Source organism: Dasypus novemcinctus, chromosome 22, assembly GCF_030445035.2.
Source record: "Dasypus novemcinctus isolate mDasNov1 chromosome 22, mDasNov1.1.hap2, whole genome shotgun sequence".
NCBI classification, from domain to species: domain Eukaryota; kingdom Metazoa; phylum Chordata; class Mammalia; order Cingulata; family Dasypodidae; genus Dasypus; species Dasypus novemcinctus.
The window spans coordinates 73,549,397-73,569,222 of NC_080694.1; positions in this window are offsets into that span (position 1 = coordinate 73,549,397).

A 19,826-nucleotide genomic window follows, 5' to 3' on the forward strand; every position below is an offset into this window, starting at 1 on the left:
TCCTTTGGAACGGATCCAAGAGGTTATGTATTTCAACTCTGTTAGCTCGCTGAGGCCCGGAGAACTGGAGTTACCCAAGTTTACTCGGGAAGGGAACGTCCAGACGTGGAACCCGAGGCAGCCCCTGACCTGTGCCCTTTCCTGGCCCTCCGCCCCTCTTTGCCCTTCGCGATCGCTGGGCCTGCCCTTGAGCCTTCTGAGCCTTGTTCCCCACTCCACCGCTCTCTCCCCTTCCTTCTCCCTCCTCCCCCTTCCTCCCTCTTGCCTTCTCTTCTAACGTCCTCCACCTCTCCAGCCAGGCCTTCCTCTCCGGACACCCCTGGGGCGGGCATGCAGGCGTCTACACCGCAATCACGCACAGGGCTGCAAACGTGTGTGCATCCACCGACGTACCAGTGCCCACGTGTGGGAACTTAGATACGCTCACTGAAAGCACATGTCTCATGTGCGCCTGCACGGCCCCGTACACATGGACTGTCACGGGACGGATGCCCGGTAGTGTATAAGGATAGGTGGACAGGCTTGGAGAAAACAGGCAGGCACTGACAAGAGCTTTGCTGTCAGTAAGAACACGGCAACCCCAGAAGGTCTGCACCAAGCAGCGGCGCTTAGTAGGCTTCCTGCAGGCTCCTACCACCCCCACCCCTCATCAGGCAGACACTCAGGTACGACACCCTGATAAGTGAGCTGCACAAACACAAACACATGCATCTTGAAATGAATCTCCCTGCTCAGTGCTCGTAAAATGCACAGCTACTTAAGCAAAAGACCACAGTTAGAGCTGAAATCCGTTTTGTAAAAGGTGGATTGGTGGGTTACGGTAGGTAGGATAAGGCCTTCCCTCAAAGACGTCTGCGTGCTAGCCTGGAATCTGTGAGTTTGTCCGCTTCCATGCAGAGGAGAAGTAAGGTGCCAATTAAGTAACCTTAGAGTGGGGAGGTAGCCTGTACTATCCACGTGGGCCCATTGCAAACGTGAGGGTTCAGGGTACTGGACATAACCACCCCAGAGTCCACAGGATGGAGGAATATGGATTAGAGTGGATTTACTGGTATTCTGCTGGGGAACTACTGTGATTAGTAAGGGAAGAAATTGTAGTAGTGATGTGGAGAGGGTGGCCACGGTGGCTACTGATGGTAGGGAGACGGAAGAAGAGATATGGTGTGGGGGCATTTTCAGGACTTGGAGTTGTCCTGGGTGGTGCTGCAGGCACGGATGCTGGACGTTGTCTTATCATGGCCCACTAGGTGGACCACTGTCCATGTGGTGCAGCGGTGCTCCAGAATGCATTCGCCAGGTGCAGGGGATGTGCCGCATGATGCAAGAGGTTGTCGATGTGGGAGGGGTAGGGTGGGTGGGGCGGGGGGTATATGGGGACCTCATATTTTTTGAATGCAACATTTAAAAGAAAATAAAGAAGAAAATTTTTAATTAAAAAAAACAAGTCAATTTACTGATACATATTATTAAAGCATACAATCCATCCAGAGTGTCCAGTCACTGGTATTTGGTATAATCACATAGTTGTGCATTCAGCAGTTCAGTCATTATTAGAGCATTATTCCAATAATTATCATAAAACAGACAAATAAAAAAAAGCTCTACCCTTCCATGAGGGGATGGAAAAGTTTTGGTAATTGGATGGTGGCGGTGGAAGCACAACGCTGTGAAGTTAACACTGCGGAATTGTATACTTGCAAGTGGTCAGAATGAGAAATGCTGTGTTGTATATGTCACCACAATACTAATTTTAAAACAAAAAGGTTGTCACAGATGACGAATTACAGAGGAGAAAACGTGCAGTTGCTGCCTTCCAGCCGAGTGGATGGTGCGGGACAAAGTCCACAAGCCACCGATGAGGTTTTCGTGCCAAAACGCAACGTGGGTCTAATAAGCCTTGACGTCTAGCTTCCACCCTGAAGGAACCGCAGGAGACAGAGGAGCACCTTAAGCAACATCCCGGGACACAGCCGGATGGATCTAGAACGTGTGGTCGTGGTACAGGGACTGCGCATTCGGATTTAGCCGTTGCTGGGGCGTGAGCCCGTTCAAGTAGGCTCCTGAGGATGGCAGTTTAGGTAAGCGCCGGCCCGCTGCATGAGCTGGGTCTTATCAGGACTGTGGGAGGCACTATATAGAGAAAGAAACCAGAAGCCACAGTCAGAGCCACAGGGAAGTCGGGGCCTGGAAGAGAAAGGAGAGGCCGTGACCATGTGACAGGAAGGCCAAGGAGCCCCAGGACAGACGGACGGGAGCCAGAGGCCACCAACCAGAGGAAGCCAGCCCGCCACCCCGACAAAGCCAAGCCCTCCACCCCACCCCACGGACCACCTGCTCCTCGTGGGGCAGCCAGCCCTCCACCCCACACCACGGAACACCCGCTCCTCGAGGGGCAGCCGGCCCTCCACCCCACACCACGGACCACCTGCTCCTTCAGGGACAGCCAGCCCTCCACCCCACACCACGGAACACCCGCTCCTCGTGGGGCAGCCAGCCCTCCACCTCACACCACGGGACCACCCGCTCCTCGTGGGGCAGCCAGCCCTCCACCCCACACCATGGAACACCCGCTCCTCGAGGGGCAGCCGGCCCTCCACCCCACACCACGGACCACTGCTCCTTCAGGGACAGCCAGCCCTCCACCCCACACCACAGAACACCCGCTCCTCGTGGGGCAGCCAGCCCACCTCCCCACACCACGGGACCACCCGCTCCTCGAGGGGCAGCCAGCCCTCCACCCCACACCACGGGACCACCCGCTCCTCGTGGGGCAGCCAGCCCTCCACCCCACACCACGGGACCACCCGCTCCTCGTGGGGCAGCCAGCCCTCCACCCCACACCACGGGACCACCCGCTCCTCGTGGGGCAGCCAGCCCTCCACCCCACACCACGGGACCACCCGCTCCTCGTGGGGCAGCCAGCCCACCTCCCCACACCACGGAACACCCGCTCCTCATGGGGCAGCCGGCCCTCCACCCCACACCACGGGACCACCCGCTCCTCGTGGGGCAGCCAGACCTCCACCCCACACCACGGGACCACCTGCTCCTCGTGGGCAGCCGGCCCTCCACCCCAACAAAGCCAGCCCTCCACCCCACACCACGGAACACCCGCTCCTCGTGGGGCAGCCAACCCACCTCCCCACACCACGGAACACCCGCTCCTCATGGGGCAGCCGGCCCTCCACCCCACACCACGGAACACCCGCTCCTCATGGGGCAGCCGGCCCTCCACCCCACACCACGGAACACCCGCTCCTCGTGGGGCAGCCAACCCACCTCCCCACACCACGGGACACCCGCTCCTCGTGGGGCAGCCAACCCACCTCCCCACACCACGGAACACCCGCTCCTCGTGGGGCAGCCAACTCACCTCCCCACACCACGGAACACCCGCTCCTCGTGGGGCAGCCAACCCACCTCCCCACACCACGGAACACCCGCTCCTCATGGGGCAGCCGGCCCTCCACCCCACACCACGGAACACCTGCTCCTCGTGGGGCAGCCAACCCACCTCCCCACACCACGGGACCACCCGCTCCTCATGGGGCAGCCGGCCCTCCACCCCACACCACGGGACCACCCGCTCCTCGAGGGGCAGCTAGCCCTCCACCCCACACCACGGAACACCCGCTCCTTGTGGGCAGCCAGCCCTCCACCCCACACCACGGGACCACCTGCTCCTCGTGGGGCAGCCAGCCCACCTCCCCACACCACGGGACCACCCGCTCCTCATGGGGCAGCCGGCCCGTTGTATGGCATTTGTCATAGCAGCTCTGCAAACTTAGAGAATCACAAAAGGAGGAGACGTGGCGGGAGGCCTTGTCTAGAGTTAGAGACTGCAGATGGGGCATAAAATGGTGTAGCCACTTTGGAAAATAATTGCGTGCTTTCCAACAACACTGCACACTTACCACGGGGCCCGGCAGGCAGCCTCCTGGGCACCTAGCCTGGAGAGGTAAACATTTGTGCTCACACAAGAACGTTCACAGCCGCTTTATTTGTAATAGCAAAATACTGGAAACAACCCAGATGTCGTTTGAAGGGTGAAAGCTCGACTGGACTCTGACATTTCCCTACAACTGAACACTACTCAGCAGTGAAAAACAATGAGCTCTGAATTCAGGCAACAACCTGAATGGACCCCCAGGACGTTATGGCTGTTGAAAAAATCAGTCGCCAAAAGCCACACACTGCAGGAGTCCATCTATATAAAACCCTAGAAACTGCAAAAGAAGGCGTGGCGACAGAAAGCAAATGCGTGACTGGTAATGGAGGGAGTGGGGACACAGGGCAGGGAGGGAGGACAGAGGGGCACACGGAAACTTGTTTGTAACTTTGTATTTTGAAATAATTTCAAATTACAGGGAAGTTGCAAAAATAATACAGACCCCATAAAAAGCTCTCCAGTGTCCCCTCCCCTGCCAGACACCCAGGTCCACCCAGGAGCCCTCGGGGGTGATAGAGACGTTCTGCATTGTGGTGATAGTTTCATGAGGACACACATGTCAGAACATATAAAATTATGCCCTTTAAATATCCACAGTTTATTGTATGCCAATTATACTTCAATAAAGTGGATAACAAAAATAAAGCTTCATAAAATGGAAGGCGGAGGGAGCGGCTGTGGCTCGGTGGTTGAGCACCTGCTTCCCACATGAGTCCTGGGTTCGACCCCCGGCACCTCCTAAAAATCAATAAATAAAGTAAGGAAGGTGGAAGCAGAGGAGGAGGACGAGAGCTGGCACACGAGGGGGACAGGCCGGCCTCGCTGGCTTGGAAGGTGGAGGACAGGGCCGTGAGCCGAAGAAATGGGCAGCCTCTAGAGGGGCAGAACCCGGGGATCCAGACTCGGCACTAGAGGCTTGAGAAGGAACCTGGCCCTGACGACACTGGGATTTAGCTCGGTGAGACCCATCTCAGACTTCTGGACACGGGACAGAGAAGAATGAGCCTGGGCTGTTTCGAGCCACTAACTGTGGTTCTCGCTGGAGCAGCCCTCTCCCTCTCCCTCCCCTGGGGGACACACGTGTCTGTGTGGCCCCCTCCCATTTGGCGTGTTTCAGGGTTCCTCTGCTGCAGGGGCCAGCTTGCCTCTCCACTTTTGGAGCGCTCTGCTGCCGTGTCTTCGCCCCAGCCCACTCTCTTCCACGCTAGCTCTCCCTGGAGTTCTGTGGTCGGTCGTGTCCTCTGTCCACACAGGGGCCTGGCCACGGCCCTCAAGGCCTCAGTGGGACACAGAACCACCTGGGAGCTTTCACCTCTGGTGGCCACGCTCGGGCCACTGCACCTCGCTAGGGACGTCCCCAGCATCAGTGAGTTAAAAGCTCCTCTGGCCACTCCCCAGGGGGGATGCACGCCCCCCTGAGGTGCTGCGCAGGGGGCCGGCGCTCTCCGAGGCATCTGTCCGCTTTCCACCGCTTCCCCCGACGGGAGGCGGGCCTGCCTTGGCGCCGACAGCTGCACCCTCCTGGCACACGGCAGGTCTCAGCCAACCACGCCCTCCCACGGGCAGAGCCGAGAGCCCTCGGGCTGGCTCGACTCGGGGCCCCCAGGAAGCAGAGCCGGCTCTTCCCCTAGAGCCATCCTCCCTGCGGGCGCGGGGCGCGGGGCGGGGAGACCGCGCTGGGCCTCGCTCGGGAAGCCCCGTCTAGCGTCAGGAAAGGGGACTCCAGCCCGCGCTCCAGCGCGCCCTGGGCGCCCGGCTGCCCGCGTCCACTCCCCATGGTTCCAGGGCAGGCTCGAGGCTGCCGGCCGCTGTGCCCGGAGACGTCCCACTTCCCGACCTTCTCCCCCTCGCCAGGCCCCAGGGACTCTACGCGGGTCCCCTGTCGACCCTCGGGTTCGCGCCAGCTCCGGGGAGGCGGAAGCTGGAGGTGGGCGCGCTGGTCTGGCTTCGCTTGCTCCAGGGACCATGACGACGCCTCCCTGCTGGCGTCGACGCGCTCCCCTCCCCCGTTCCAGGAGCCTCCCGCAGCCACTCCCAGCCCTTCCCGGCGCGGCCGCGGCGTGGGCCAGCTGGATACCCACGCTTGGCACCGGGGGTGCTGGGGGGCGGGCAGGCTTAGCCCCGCCCCTACTTCTCCTTCTTCTGTTCCTATATTTCCTTCTCTCTCCTCCATATCCAGGGACCTCTTATCCTTGTAAAGATCCTCGAATAGGAAAAACTGACACGACACAGCCTGGTCCTGCCAGGGGACTGTGATAGGGAGGACAGAGTGACAGAGTGCCGCCACCATTAGCCACAGCCTGTCATCCCTGAATTACGAAGGTGCACTGAGGTGGAAGAGTGGGTGGGCGATTACGCCTGCGGTGGAAGGGTGAGTGGGAGTGAATCAGGGAGGCTTCCTGGAGGAGGTGACCTGTAAGTGATGAGAGGGTTGGGTTGAGTGGGACAAAAGTGAAAAAGCCTGCAGAAAGGTCAAGCCTTTCAGGGAGAAAATGGGAAATGGGAAAAGAAGGCCCAGCAGTTGGTAGCACTGATGAAGAGCACAGTTCCGTCTCAGCTCTCTCTCGCCGTGCCTCCCCCGAAGATCTCCCTGAAGCTGGGGTGCTTCCCTAACAGCCCAGTTTTTTAAAATGCCGCAGTTTACACTGTGCTGTGACCAGCCGGAGGTGCCGTTAGGGCAGGACAGCTGTCCTGTGCAGTCGCCCCGAGGGAAGCTTCAGGAGGGGTGGGCTTGAAGGAGAGAGGATTCAGCCAGGTCCCCCTGGTCAGCCCAGTGTCCAGGGACACGGCCCACACTACGGGGAGGTCTGCAGGGCCGTTATCATGTCTAGCCCTCATGCGAGCCGTGGGTTCAAATCCATCCTTTACAATGAGGGCACTGGGGTTTGGGCTGGGAAAGGGATCTGCCTGGATGAAACAGCTAGTTTTGGAGGCAGGGTGGGGATGGAAATTTAGATCTACTGCTCCAACATCACTTCCTTTCTTCTGAAACATTCTTTCTCTCTCTCTCTCTGAGTTATTTTTATTTTATTTTATTTTTTTAAAAGATTTATTTATTTATTTCTCTCCCCTCCCCCCCCCACCCCAGTTGTCTGCTTTCTGTGTCCACCCGCTGTGTCTTCTCTGTCTGCTTCTGTTGTTGTCAGCGGCACAGGAATCCGTGCTTCTTTCTGTTGCATCATCCTGCTGCTTCAGCTCTCCCTGCGTGCGGCACCATTCCTGGGCAGGCTGCACCCTCCTTCGCGCTGGGCGGCTCTCCTTATGGGGTGCACTCCTTGCACGTGGGGCTTCCCCACGCGGGGGACACCCCTGTGTGGCACGGCACCCCCTGTGCACATCAGCACTGCACATGGGCCAGCTCCACACGGGTCAAGGAGGCCCGGGGTCTGAACCGCAAATCTCCCATGTGGTAGACGGATGCCCCAACCACTGGGCCAAGTCCGCCGCCTATTTTTATTTTTTAAAGAAGCTTTAGATTACATAAATGTTACAGGGGATTCCCATATGCCCCACCCCTTGCCCCTCCCCCACCTTCCCCCATTAACAACATCCTTCGTTAGGGAGGCACATCTGCTACAATTGATGAGCCTGTATTGAAGCATCTCTAAGACGACAGTTTACATTATAGTTTACACTCTGCCCCGCACAATTTTATAGTTTTGATAAAATGTGTGATGGCCTGTATCTGTCATTGCAGTGTCACACAGGACAATTCCAGTGTCCCCGGAATGCCCCGGGTTACCCCTTTTCTTCCCTCTCCCTCCCCTCAGAACCTCTGGTGCCACTGCCTTCACGTCAGTGACGCAAGTCCTTCCCCTGCTGGAATAATGACGCCCACCTTAGCCCATGGCGGCAGCCCCCTTGTGTGGGTTCATTCCCGCCCAGAAACCCCCTCCTCCTCCCTTTAAGGCTCTGCTCTGGCAGGGCTGCGGTTTCTCTGAGAGGTTGGGCCCGGGATGCTCCTTGTTCTCTCTCCTCACAGCCCCCGCCGGTGCCACTGGCCTCTTTCCCCGTCCTTTAAAGCCCCCTAACACTCACTCTTCCTGCTTCTGTTTCCTAGGCCTTCTGGTCCCCAGCTCCCTCCCGGTTTCTTTTTAAGAGCTGTGCACTCAGTCACCCATTCAACAACTTAAACAGACCCAAAAGGTTAAGATTTCATTTACAAAGCTGCGTGTGTTGTTTAGTTTTTCATCCACCCACTATTTATAAGTACTTCCTTTGAGTTAGGATACTGTAGGGAACAAAGCAGCTCAGCAACAAACGAGTAAACCAGCTCGCAGAGTACTCCTGGCTTGAGGCGAGCGCCTTGAGACTACAAAGCGGGCCTTTACGAGGAGTCTGCCGGAGCAGGTGCAGCACTTCTGACACTGTGAGGAGGTGGCTGGCGCCTGACCGACGGGAGGGAGCCGGGGGAGAAGGGCTGGCCAGGGCCGGCCAGGCAGCGCGGGGAGCGGGGCCCAGGCCCTGAGGGGGGAAGCTCGGGATGGAGCATGGGGCGGGCACGGTTGACGTGGGCTGGAGGGCCCGAGGAGCCAGTGGAGGGCCCGAGGAGCCAGTGGAGGGCCCGAGGAGCCAGTGGAGGGCCCGAGGAGCCAGTGGAGGGCCTGCTCCAGGCCAGCGCCCTCCTAAGAGCCGGGGGAGGCCCCCGCAGCACTGGGAGGGCCTCAAGGTACCGAGGAGCGCGCCTCCTCGTGGTCTTCTCGGTTCCCTTCCCTAAGGCTGACCTCCTTTACGCTGTTTACATTTATGTGAGCGTCCCATCTCCAGGCCACTTCCGGCAGGGGCTGAGTCTCCCGAACAAGGAGCTTGTTAACCCGTGCTGGGCCTGCCAGCGCCTGCCGCGAATGCAGCTCCTCTGCTGGAGAGCCCTAAGAGTCGCGGGTTTGTAGAACGTCAGAGCTGAAAGGACGTTAACAATCACGCCCTCCAATCTTCACGTCATAGCCGGGAAGCGGAGGCCCAGAGACGGCCTGGCTTGTAGCATCTTTCTGGTCCTGTCCCTTAGGAGGCCGAGCAGGCCCTTCCTGCTCCTGGCACCGATTTCGATGGAAAGGTCTTAACTGAGCTCTCGCCGTGTCCCCAGGCTGGGGCCCAGGACCCCAGGGGACAGAAGGAGCGGTGACAAGCCCCATACACAGGAACGGTGGGCGCTGCGCAGAGCAGACCCTGCCCGCCGGCAGCTCAGGGTGTGTGCAGGAGGCTACCGAGCAATCACGCGGCGTTCGCAAACTGCGACGTGAGGGGCACAGGGGAGGACAGGTGTGTCGGGAGTCCCCAGTGCAGGAAGCAGGGGCCGCAGCAGGAGCTTTAAACAGCAAGGGGTGAAATGCAGGGAAAGAAATGAAAGCAAGGTCACCGGGGAGGCTGGAGAATTGAGGCCAGACCTGAAAACAAGATACAGGGAGGCTGGAGGGTTAGACGTCAGATATGAAAACAAGATCCCGGGGAGGCTGGAGGGTTAGAGGTCAGATATGAAGACAAGAGCACGGGGGAGGCTGGAGGGTTAGGGTCAGACCTGAAAACAAGATCCCTGGGAAGCGGACTTGGCCCAATGGATAGGGCATCCGCCCACGACATGGGAGGTCAAGGTTCAAACCTCAGGCCTCCCTGACCCGTGTGGAGCTGGCCCATGCGCAGTGCTGATGTGCGCAAGGAGTGCCGTGCCACGCAGGGGTGTCCTCCGTGTAGGGGAGCCCCACATGCAAGGAGCGTGTCCCATAAGGAGAGCCGCCCAGCACGAAAGAAAGTGCAGCCTGCCCAGGAATGGAGCCGCACATACACGGAGAGCTGACACAACAAGATGAAGCAACAAAAAGAGACACAGATTCCCGGTGCTGATAAGGATAGAAGCAGTCACAGAAGAACACACAGTGAATGGACACAGAGAGCAGACGACTGGGAGCGGGGGGCGTGGTAAGGGAGAGAAATTAAAAAAAAATAAATCTTAAAAAAAAATCCCTGGGGAGGCTGCAGGACTGGACGTCAGCCGTGGCTTCAGGGTTTGTCCTGTAGGTCAGCAATGCTGCAGCACCCCTCGCACGGCAGCCTGCCCCCACCTGTCCCCCATGGTCACCTCTTGCCCCTGGGGGCCTGTCACCCCTCTGCCCCACTCTTCCTTTGAGGTCCTACACATGCATCTACCTGGCAGGCCCGAGTTCACACCCAGAACCCCAGCTGCGAGGAATTCCGGGGCGTGGAGCCTTTCACCTCCCAACCTCTCCAAGTGGAAGGAGAAAGCAGTCCATCTGTGTATCTAGGGTCGCCAGATAAGAGAGATGCCTGCACTAAAAATAACCACGTTTACCTGAAATTCATGCTTACCTGGATGCCCTGAGTTCTTATTAGCCCACTCTGGCACTCTCCATGGGCTCAGCCCAGAGACTGCCAGCCAGGGACCCCAGCTTAGGTGCGGGGGCTGAGGAAGGCTGCCCGGGGGGGTGATATGAGACCTGACAGAGGCTTGGCTCCGCCGGGCCCAGAGGAGAGAGGGGCCCAGACCCAGAGGCAAGAACTGGGCTCGGAGAGCCGGTGTAAATGTGCATGACCTGGGGCCGGTCGCGCGGGGTCTTCGGTTCTGAGTCATGCAATGGGGACACCCACCGGCATGGCAGTGGCCTCCGCCAGGACCGTGCAAGGCGGTCCTCCTGCAAGGGAAAACGAGTCTGGTAATTCAGGTGAGGGAGGTGATGGCTGGAGTCAGGCGGGCGCCGGGGCTGGAGGAAGGCCCACTTGCGTGGACTTGGAATGCAGAATGGACGGGCATTTTGGGGTGGCCACTGGGAATGAGGAGAGGAAAGTCAAGGCTAAGTTCCCGGGCCCTGGAAGGCTCAGCGGGGTTGCTGGACATGCAGGACTAAAACAGGAACGCTCTTAAGAAGCTCTGGGTTTCGAGACTGGATGACGGGGATGGGGACAGAGTGAGCGGTATCGGCGTCCGTCGGTGGACAGCAGTGCGCGAGTGCCCCTCCTCTCTGCAGAACGTTCTTGAACCTGCCGCGTGCGCCCTCCTCCTCCTCCCCTGCTCCCCTCTCCACCACTTCCGCCTCCCCGTTCCCTCTCCTTCCTTTCTGCTCTGCAGCCATCCTGTTATGGCACAGAATCAGAGGCCCCACAGGGGAGCTGGAGTGGGGGAGGCTGGAAACGGGGAGGCCTCCCCGCCTCCTGCTGGGCTCTCTGCCTCGGACCCTGGGAAGGGGTGAGGCTGGGCGGGAGGCACTGCAGGAAGGAGCCGGATGGGCAGGTGCCTGGCCGTGAAGTGAGGAAACCGTGAAGTGAGGAAACCGGGCCCACTCGGGAACTCCCTCGCCCATTCTGACCGACAACGTGGAGACAATGGAGGCCACACCTCCACCTGGCGTCCAAGCACATGCTTCAGGGCGTGACTCACGCCTGCTGGCTTTGTGACTGCACAGTGGAAGTAATCACACATCAGTGAATTGTTTTAAGGATCAAATGAAGTGCTCTACATCTATTCAGGCAACACGTGTTTATTAAGCACCTACTATGTGCCTGGAACTGTGCGTAGAGCTGGGGACTCTGCAGAGAACAAGCAGGCGAGCCCCTCTGCCTTCTAATGGGGAGGACGGATGATCACCAAGGGAGGAGTGGAACGTGCCGGACTTGCTGTGAGGCAGCGTGAGCCTGTGAAGTCTGGGATGATGATTTCAATAGGGTGTCAGGGCCTCGTTCAGAAGGGAATACTGGAGCAGAGACTTGACTATGACTGAGAGAATTAGCCACGTGCGTTTTGGAGGGAAAGGCAGGGCAGAGGCCTGAGGCAGAGCTGCTCGATCTGTTTGGGGTCTAGCACGACCGCCCAGAGGCTGGAGCAGAGAGGAGCGGCAGCTGGCAGGGCGGCAGGCTGTCTGAGCAGGGCCTCGCGGCCAGCGCCAGGACTCAGCTCGGTGAGGCGCTGTGGCGAGAAGGGGCCGAGCTGTGGCGGGCGCTGGTGGAGAGCTGCCGGGGTTTGCCCTGCGTGGAGACAGCAGTCCAGAGGCCCTGAGGGCCCGGGTGCCTGGGAGGACGGAGCAGCCGGTGACAGCGGAGCGTGGAGCCCGTGGGTGCAAAGCCCAGGAGATACACGTGGGGCGCGCTGAGCCGAGCTGCCCTTTGGACGTCCAGGGCTTTGTCCGCTGTGCAGCCCCGTGTAAATACCTGTCACTGTGCCAGCAGCCACCGAAAAGGACAAGGCCGGCTGGTCAGTGGCCCCGCCGCACCAGGGGAGCGTGTATCCCCGGTACCCCACAAGGAAACTGGGGTCCCGCAGAGCAAGGGGCCTGCGGCTCGCTGGCCCGAGGTCAAAGGCCAAGGGGCAGAGCCCCTCTACGGGGAGCTTCTCCCTCCCCACACAGTGTGGGAGCCCAGGCCCCTGGCTCCCGGGGACCCAGAGACACAAGGAGGGTGTGGGGTGCGACAGTGAGTCAGAGAGGTGGACGCGGGGAGCAGCTCCAGCCGGCAGCCCAGAGCGACCTAGAAAGCCCAGCGCGGCCACGTGCCCCGGCCGCCCGGGCGCCCCATCCTGCCCTCCCCGGTGACCTGTCGCCCGAGCATCCCGAGCATCCCTGGCACGCTGCTGGCGCCCGGCCCGCCAATTAGCCAGGCGCCCCTCCCTGGCTGCTCCGAGGAGCCGCCGCCACACCCGCGTGCACCCCCGGCCGTCCCGCCCACCTCCCGCAGAGCGCAGCAGCTCCTGCGGGTTTACCTGCCCACTCTGAGCACCTTTGCGCGTCCTGGCAACCGAGGCTTGCTAGAGGCACCCGTGGCGGCCCGGCTCCCGCCCTGGGGGTGGCGCGCGAGGCAGGCAGGGGGCAGGGAGGGCCTGGGGAGGAACCTGTCCTGGGGGGCTCAGGAAGCTCTGGCCGTGCACCCGCGCCTGGCAGGGGGCAGGCTGCAGGGAAGTGGATGGCGTTAGGGGAGGGCGGCAGGATGCAGGCACCAAGTCAGGGGAAGGGGTGGAGGGTGACACTGCAGCGACAGGAATGAATGGGGACAGGGACGAGGAGAGAGGCGGGAGAGGACAGCACGATGACTCGTCCGGCTCCAGCATCCGTGCCATGTTTTGTCATCGGTATGAAGCAGGCGTTGCTCCTCCCATTTTACAGGTCAAGAAGGTAAAGCGACCTGCACGACAGCAAGCAGGGACGTGAATGCCGTGTTTTGCCCTCCCGTCAAGCTTGAGGAGGCTGCGCCTCTGCATCTCACAGGCTTCTCCCCGACTGCCTCGGAGCTGGAAAAGGGGCTGGTTGCCGTGTCTCCACTCAAGCAGCTCTGAGAACTCTAACACTCGTTGAGCTGCTTTTCTATTAATTACGTTTTAGGAGTTTACTCTTTGTACTTAGTTCCCTGAAGGATATTAACCAGACCTTCTCAGTTTTGCTTACAGGAATAAGATAAAGTCTCAAAGCAAAGCCAGACAGAATGGTGTCAATCTGCAGCTTTTCTCAGAGACAGAGCTTGATATCCCTGAGTGGTTGGCTGGGAAAGGAGCCGGGAAGGCCTCGCGCCTGCAGAACTACATCTAAACTGCGGTTTATTAGCTGCTGGAATCCAGGACGAGCTGATCGTGCTTGAGGACGCGGGACTGAGGAATTGCACGTGCCCTCCTCTTGAGACCCCGGTGTCACGTGGTGTCCTTCTCCTCACCCCTCTCCTCTGCCTGTAACAGCCCTCGCTCCCATTCTCCCTTTGACCTGGTTTTGGGAAGATGCCCCCAGTTCCTTGCTCGTGCACCGGCAGGAAATCCCCTCCTCACTGGGAGGCGTGTTTTTCCCTTGTGGCGCCGGGTCGGGCGGCCCGTCTGCTGGAAACGGCCGAGCGCAGGGTGACAGTGAGGGAAATGGAGGGGGGCTCCGTGAGCCCCCTAAGTGCCAGGTGTGGGAGGTGCTCCACACACGTTGTCGCATTTAACCCGGGTGGGGAAGTGAATGCAGAAGGACTTTTGGACTGACGGGAGAAGATCTCTAGGACCTGCGGTTAAAAGAGAAAAACGAGGCACATGATCGTGTGTGCCGTGAGTCAGGAGGCGCGTGTGTGAAGGGCGGGCAGCCGCGGTGGGGGTCCCAGCGCTGGAGCAGGGGCACGAGGCCCTGGCTGGAGCTGGGGGGCTCCCCTGCTGGGCTGGGTGTCAACCCCCCATCGTGGTTTGGGGGTGAATGGGGCAAGGATTCCAGCTGCAGCTGGGGGCTGGATTCCAGGGGGAGGCTGGAGCGGGAGGGGCCGTTAGTGTGAGGCCACAAGGGCGGCCAGGCGCGGACGTCCACGCACATGCACGTTTTCAGGTGCACGGACACAGGCACGTAAGCGCAGATGCCACATCCTGCTCGGACTGGGGACCCGAGGCCAAGCGGGATTTCACCGTATCCTCCCTGTTTGGATTTTTTACAGATTTTGCGATGCTGAAAGGTAACTGTCATCACCCAATTTATAAAGGCAGGATCTGAAGCCCGGAGGGTGAGGTAACCTGTTCAAGGACTTACGGAGAGTGAATCTGGTAAAAACCGAGTTTGAGCATAAAGGAGGAGAAGAAAAACACTGGGGGAGGACAAGAGGAAGTGAACAAGAAAGAAAGACTGGCACAGCAGAAGGCGGGAGCGGTGGGGAGATTGGGGCTTAAACAGCAGGACTGACGCCGCCTTGGGCAGAAGTGAGTTGTGATGGCAGGAGCAGGAGCAACAGCTGTGGGACTGGAGGCACGTGCTCAGAGGGGCGGGAATCACCAGCAGACATGCACCTACCAGGGTGGAAAGGCCGGTCCTGTGGCCTCAGAGAGCATCCCCAGGGAGGCAGGGGCAGGCACCCCACACGTGCTGGCTGAGGACCCGCTGAGTCACTGGGCCCCAGAGCCTGGCAAAAGCGTGAGGTCATCACCCCGAAGGCAGAGAGCAGAGACAACAACCCCCGGATCCAGGGAGCTGGCCCGCCTGGACAGAGGCCACCGTCACGGAAGCAGCCAAGAATCCACGTCTAATGGGTTTCCCTTAAGGCTCGCATGGGCAGGTGCGGGGTCGCTGGGAGGCTGCGATGCCAGGCAGGGCACAAACACAGATGGTGCGGCCGAGACAACCGGCTGCAGCTCTCTGCCCTGGGAGGGGCCCAGCCGAGGCCCCCGCAGCCGCTCCTCCAAACACGGCTCATTACGTAACATTAAAACAATAATAATAAAGGGAAAAAAAGAACACACAGCTCAGTCCCTCAGGGTCCTGCCAGGAGCGTCGGCTCTTACTGGATCGCACAGCCCGGCCTGGGGTTAGACACTTGGGAAGTAGCCCCGAGATTTCCTCTCCTTGAAAGTCTCCTGCCTCGACCTGGGGTCTGTGGAGACACGCCCCCAACCCCACTATCTCGGGTGCCCCCAAGCCCCCTAAACCCTTAGAAAGGGAGAAAGAGTGGCCTCGGATGGTCAGAGGCTGGCCCGGAACGCACGGTTAAGCCACGCATCCTCCCGTCAGACAGAGCCCACCTCACAGGATAACCTCAGACAAGGCTATGAGGAAAAAGAGACAAAGCAAGGCATCGTTTTGCCCAAGCACAGAAAAAAACAGGGTCCCCGGCCCACCCCCAAAGCACCAAACACTCCTCCTAGCCAGAATGAATGTGTAACTTTACACTTGCGGCTTTATCCTCGGGCTAGTCTCCGTTCCTGACAGATAAGAGCATTGAGATACCCAGTCGTAGCCTCGCTCCCACTTTCTGGCAGCGTTCAAGCGACAGTGAATCCCGCTTCCGTGGACCCTCACCCAAGTCACCCAACTAAGCCCACATCCTTCGACAGGTTTCTTCCTGCACGCTCCATGAGAGGCCGCACCATTCTGCATGCGTGCGTCTTCCCTGCTGCAGTGTGTCGTGAACCCACCTTGCTCAGCTGCAGGTGTGTTCCTGGGTCCTTTGAGAACTCAGGGTCTTCTTCATTCTTGCCCTTTGAGTGGACCCATGCTGGGTGGGAGAGGACAGTGTGGCGGTAGGAGGCGTGGAGCAGGGACAAAACCAGACGTGCAGTCACCCACGGATTTATCAAGCACCACACACATTTCTAGGTGCTTAAGGACGATGAAGCAGGATTCCTGACCTTCCAGGAAGCGCCCAGTGGGGGAAAGACAGGTGAAGGGAGCTTTACGGTGTATGGAGAGGCCGAGGCCTGCGCTGGGGCTGCCCTGTGCTCGCAGGAGCTGCCGTCGACCACCATGGAGGGGAGCGGGGGTCCAGGAAGGCCTCTGGGGGAGGGCAGTCAAGGCCTCGGGGCTGGGGACCAGCTCAGGAGAGGGGGCGGCGGAGCAGGCGAGGGAGCTGGGGAGCAGCGCGCGAGCAGGGACTTTCAGCAGCGGGGTCTCGCTCTCGTAAAGCCCCGACAAGCAGGAAGCAGGGGCGGAGGCGTCGGCAGAGGGGTCACTGGACTGCGGAAGCACTGACAGGCCAGATCGCGCTTTAGGAAGAACCTGAGCGCACGGAGCTCTAAGGCACAGGGATGCCGGGTGGGACGCTGAGGAAGCAGCTTCAGCAGCGTCTTGGTGGGCGACCCGAGGTGGGCTGGGGGCCACTGCAAAACTCCAGCTCTTCTGTATTTTGAAACTTCGCATGATAAAGGTTTGGGGGTGAAGTGACTTTGGGCTGGTCATGGAGGATGGGTTGGGGGATAATTCTAGAAACACATCAGGGGGTGGCCCCGGTGGTCTAGCGTGGGCAGAGGAGGGAGAAGGGGGAGAGGGCGGGGTCTGAGGGAGGGGGTTGTGTCCACAGGCCTGGAGGACCCTGAGAGCGAAGGAGGAGCCGAGCCCAGGTGGTCTGGGGGGGACTTGAGGGTCCCAAGCATCTGTGGGAAGATGCTTTGGGAGCTCGGAGACCCCTGAGTCCTCAAAGGGGCCATTCCGGGAGCCCACCCTGGACTAGCCCTTGGCCTCACTAACTGCTTGGCTTCCCAGCCACACACTGTGATGGCCAGAAGGTGTATCAACTTCTGAAGGGTCGGGGGTCCCCTCCACCTCCGGGGCCCAAGCTGCTGCCGCACAGGTGAAGGCTCAGGTCCAGGTTAGGAGACGTCGCCCAGGTTAAAGTGGCCACGGCGTACCCCTTCGTGTGTGTGGTGAGCCAGGCACTGCGGGGGCCGGGAGGGTGGGCGCCAGCCCGGGGTGAGCCAGGGCTGCCTCTGCCCCAGGGGCTGGCTGTGCTGGAGCATCTGCCGTGGCTTCGGGAGTGCACTTGCTTCCTAGAGGAAGAGCCAGGGAGCCTGGGCGGGCTTCCAGGAGGAGGCGGCCCCGGGCGTCCACGCCAACTGAGTGGGATTCCCCTGACGTCAGTCTTCTGCTGAAAGAGGAACTGGGGACAGTTTTCATTGAGTAAATATTTAAGCAACTACCTCATTCCGGGGTGTCAGGAGTGGGGCGGGGCGTATGAAGTCAACACCGCCCTCGCACAGGGCTCCCTTTCCAGCCAGGAGACCAATCTGCCTACAGGTGACCCTGGCCAGGGGTCTGAGTGCTGCGAAAGAGCGAATTGGACTTCGCGCCCCCTTGGGGTTGGGGGTGGGAATGCCAAGAGGAAGGACTGCAGGTCCCGGCGGCCTGCGGGCGCGCCTGGCGGGCAGGTGAGGGCTGCATGTGCGGTGCGCGCCTGCTGGTGTAAGCGCGCACCTGCTGCTGTAAGCGCGCACCTGCTGGCGTAACCGCGCACCTGCAGGTGTAAGCGCGCACTTGTTGGTGTAAGCGCGCACCTGCTGGTGTAAGCGCGCACTTGTTGGTGTAAGCGCGCACCTGCTGGTGTAAGCGCGCACCTGCTGGCGTAACCGCGCGCCTGCTGGCGTAAGCGCGCACTTGTTGGTGTAAGCGCGCACCTGCTGGCGTAAGCGCGCACTTGTTGGTGTAAGCGCGCACCTGCTGGTATAAGCGCGCACCTGCTGGCGTAACCGCGCACCTGCAGGTGTAAGCGCGCACCTGCTGGCGTAACCGCCGCGGGGACCCGGGGAACTGGAAGGGGCAGGCCGGCTGACAGGCCTCCTGGAATGCGCCCTGGGCGAGCGGGGTGTGGCCCGGCTCCCGGACACCCGGTCCGCCCTCCCCGCCAGCCCGCCCACGCGCGACCCGGCCGCGACCCCGCCGCCGCCAGGGCCCGGCCCGCGAATCCTGGGGCCTGCTCGCGGGGGTCCTCCGCGCAACCCGCCGCCTCGCTTTCCCAAGCCCCTCGCGCCTTTCACTTTTGCGGATCATCCCGGAATCAGGGGCAGTCCTCCTCTGGAGCTGACCTGGGCAACGCGAAATGATGGAGAGTTTCGTTGCGGATCGTGGTGGTGAGAGTTCAAGGGGCTGACGCCGCCAGGCGGGGATCGATTCCGGTTTCTGAGTGTGAGGAACCAGGAAAGGCGCGCGCTAGCCTGGGAAAGGCGCTCACAGCATCTACTTCCACTCGAGCCTAGCGCGGGCTAGCCAGGCTATAAACAAAATCTGTCAGCGCTTGGGAACGTCCCGGCTCCGAGTGAGCTTCGCTCTCCTCCACTCCTGCAGACTGTACTGAGAGATGTCTTTTTGTGTGTGTGCCAATTTTTTATTATTGAATTTTCAAACGTAGCTGGAACTGTGGGTGCCCATCCCTGCCTTAGCAAGAGCAGCTCAGGAGCAGTTTGGTGTCACCTCTCCCCTCCTGGCCCTCCCTCTTTCCCCACTAGATGGCTCTTAAGCGAATCCCAGACATCATATCATTTAACTGGTCAAAGTGTCGGGATGAAAAGGAGCCCTGTAAAACAAAACCATTTCTGTAAACCCACAACTTCTCTAACCAAACCTAAGTGCGGTTATCACACCAGAAAATACAATTTTAAAATATAACCAAATATTCATTGTTCAAATTTCTCTGCCTCATACTTTTAAAAATTAAATCATGGTTTATTCAAATCAGGATGTAATCAAGTTCAACATTGTGTTGGCTGATATATTCTATAAGTCTCTTTAAATCTATAGATTTCCCTCACCCCTCCCTTTTTGTTTCTGGCAATTTATTTGATGAGTGAAACTGGTGCGTCGTCCTGTGTGTTTTCTCACACTGGGGGTTGCTGACTGCCTCTCCACGTGCTGTTAAAGCATTCCTGAGAGATCAGCCGTGATGGAATTCAGATTCAGTCTCTTTGGCAAGTTTCGGGCAGGCTGTTACTTCCTTTTGCATCATACCAGAAGGCATTTAATGTTGGGTTGTGCCTCTTTTTATGACATTAGGGTTGATCAGTGGGTTCTTGGTGTTCTCAACCTGGGTCCTTCATTGTCAGCGATCCCACCCGCTTCCCACTTATTTCTAGCAGCCACCGATGACTATTGCCCAGGTCCATTATCTCATTAGGTGTTATAAAAAAGAGTGCTATTCCAGCATCCCCGCCTCATTTAACAGGGCTTTGTAAGAAAGAACATTCCCTCAACCCTTCGGTTATCCTGAGATACGTTTGTACAACAGCGGTAGGACAAATGCTTGAGCTTTTTTCACAAAGGTGAGTGGGTTCCCTGGCACCCCCCAAAAGTGACCAATGGGGACGTGGATTTGGCTCAACTGATAGAGCATCCGCCTACCACATGGGAGGTCCAGGGTTCAAAGCCAGGGCCTCCTGACCCATGTGGTGAGCTGGCCCAGGCCCAGTGCTAATGCTGCAAGGAGAGCTATGCCACAAAGAGATGTCCCCTGCATAGGGGAGCTCCACGCAAAAGGAGTGCACCCTCACAAGGAGAGCCACCCTGCATGAAAAAAGCACAGCCTGCCCAGGAGTGGAGCTGCACACACAGAGAGCTGACGCAGGAAGATGACGCAACAAAGAGAGACACAGATTCCCTATGCTGCTGACAAGAATGCAAGTGGGACACAGAAGAACAGACAGCGAATGGACATAGAGAGCAGACAATGGGGGAGGGGG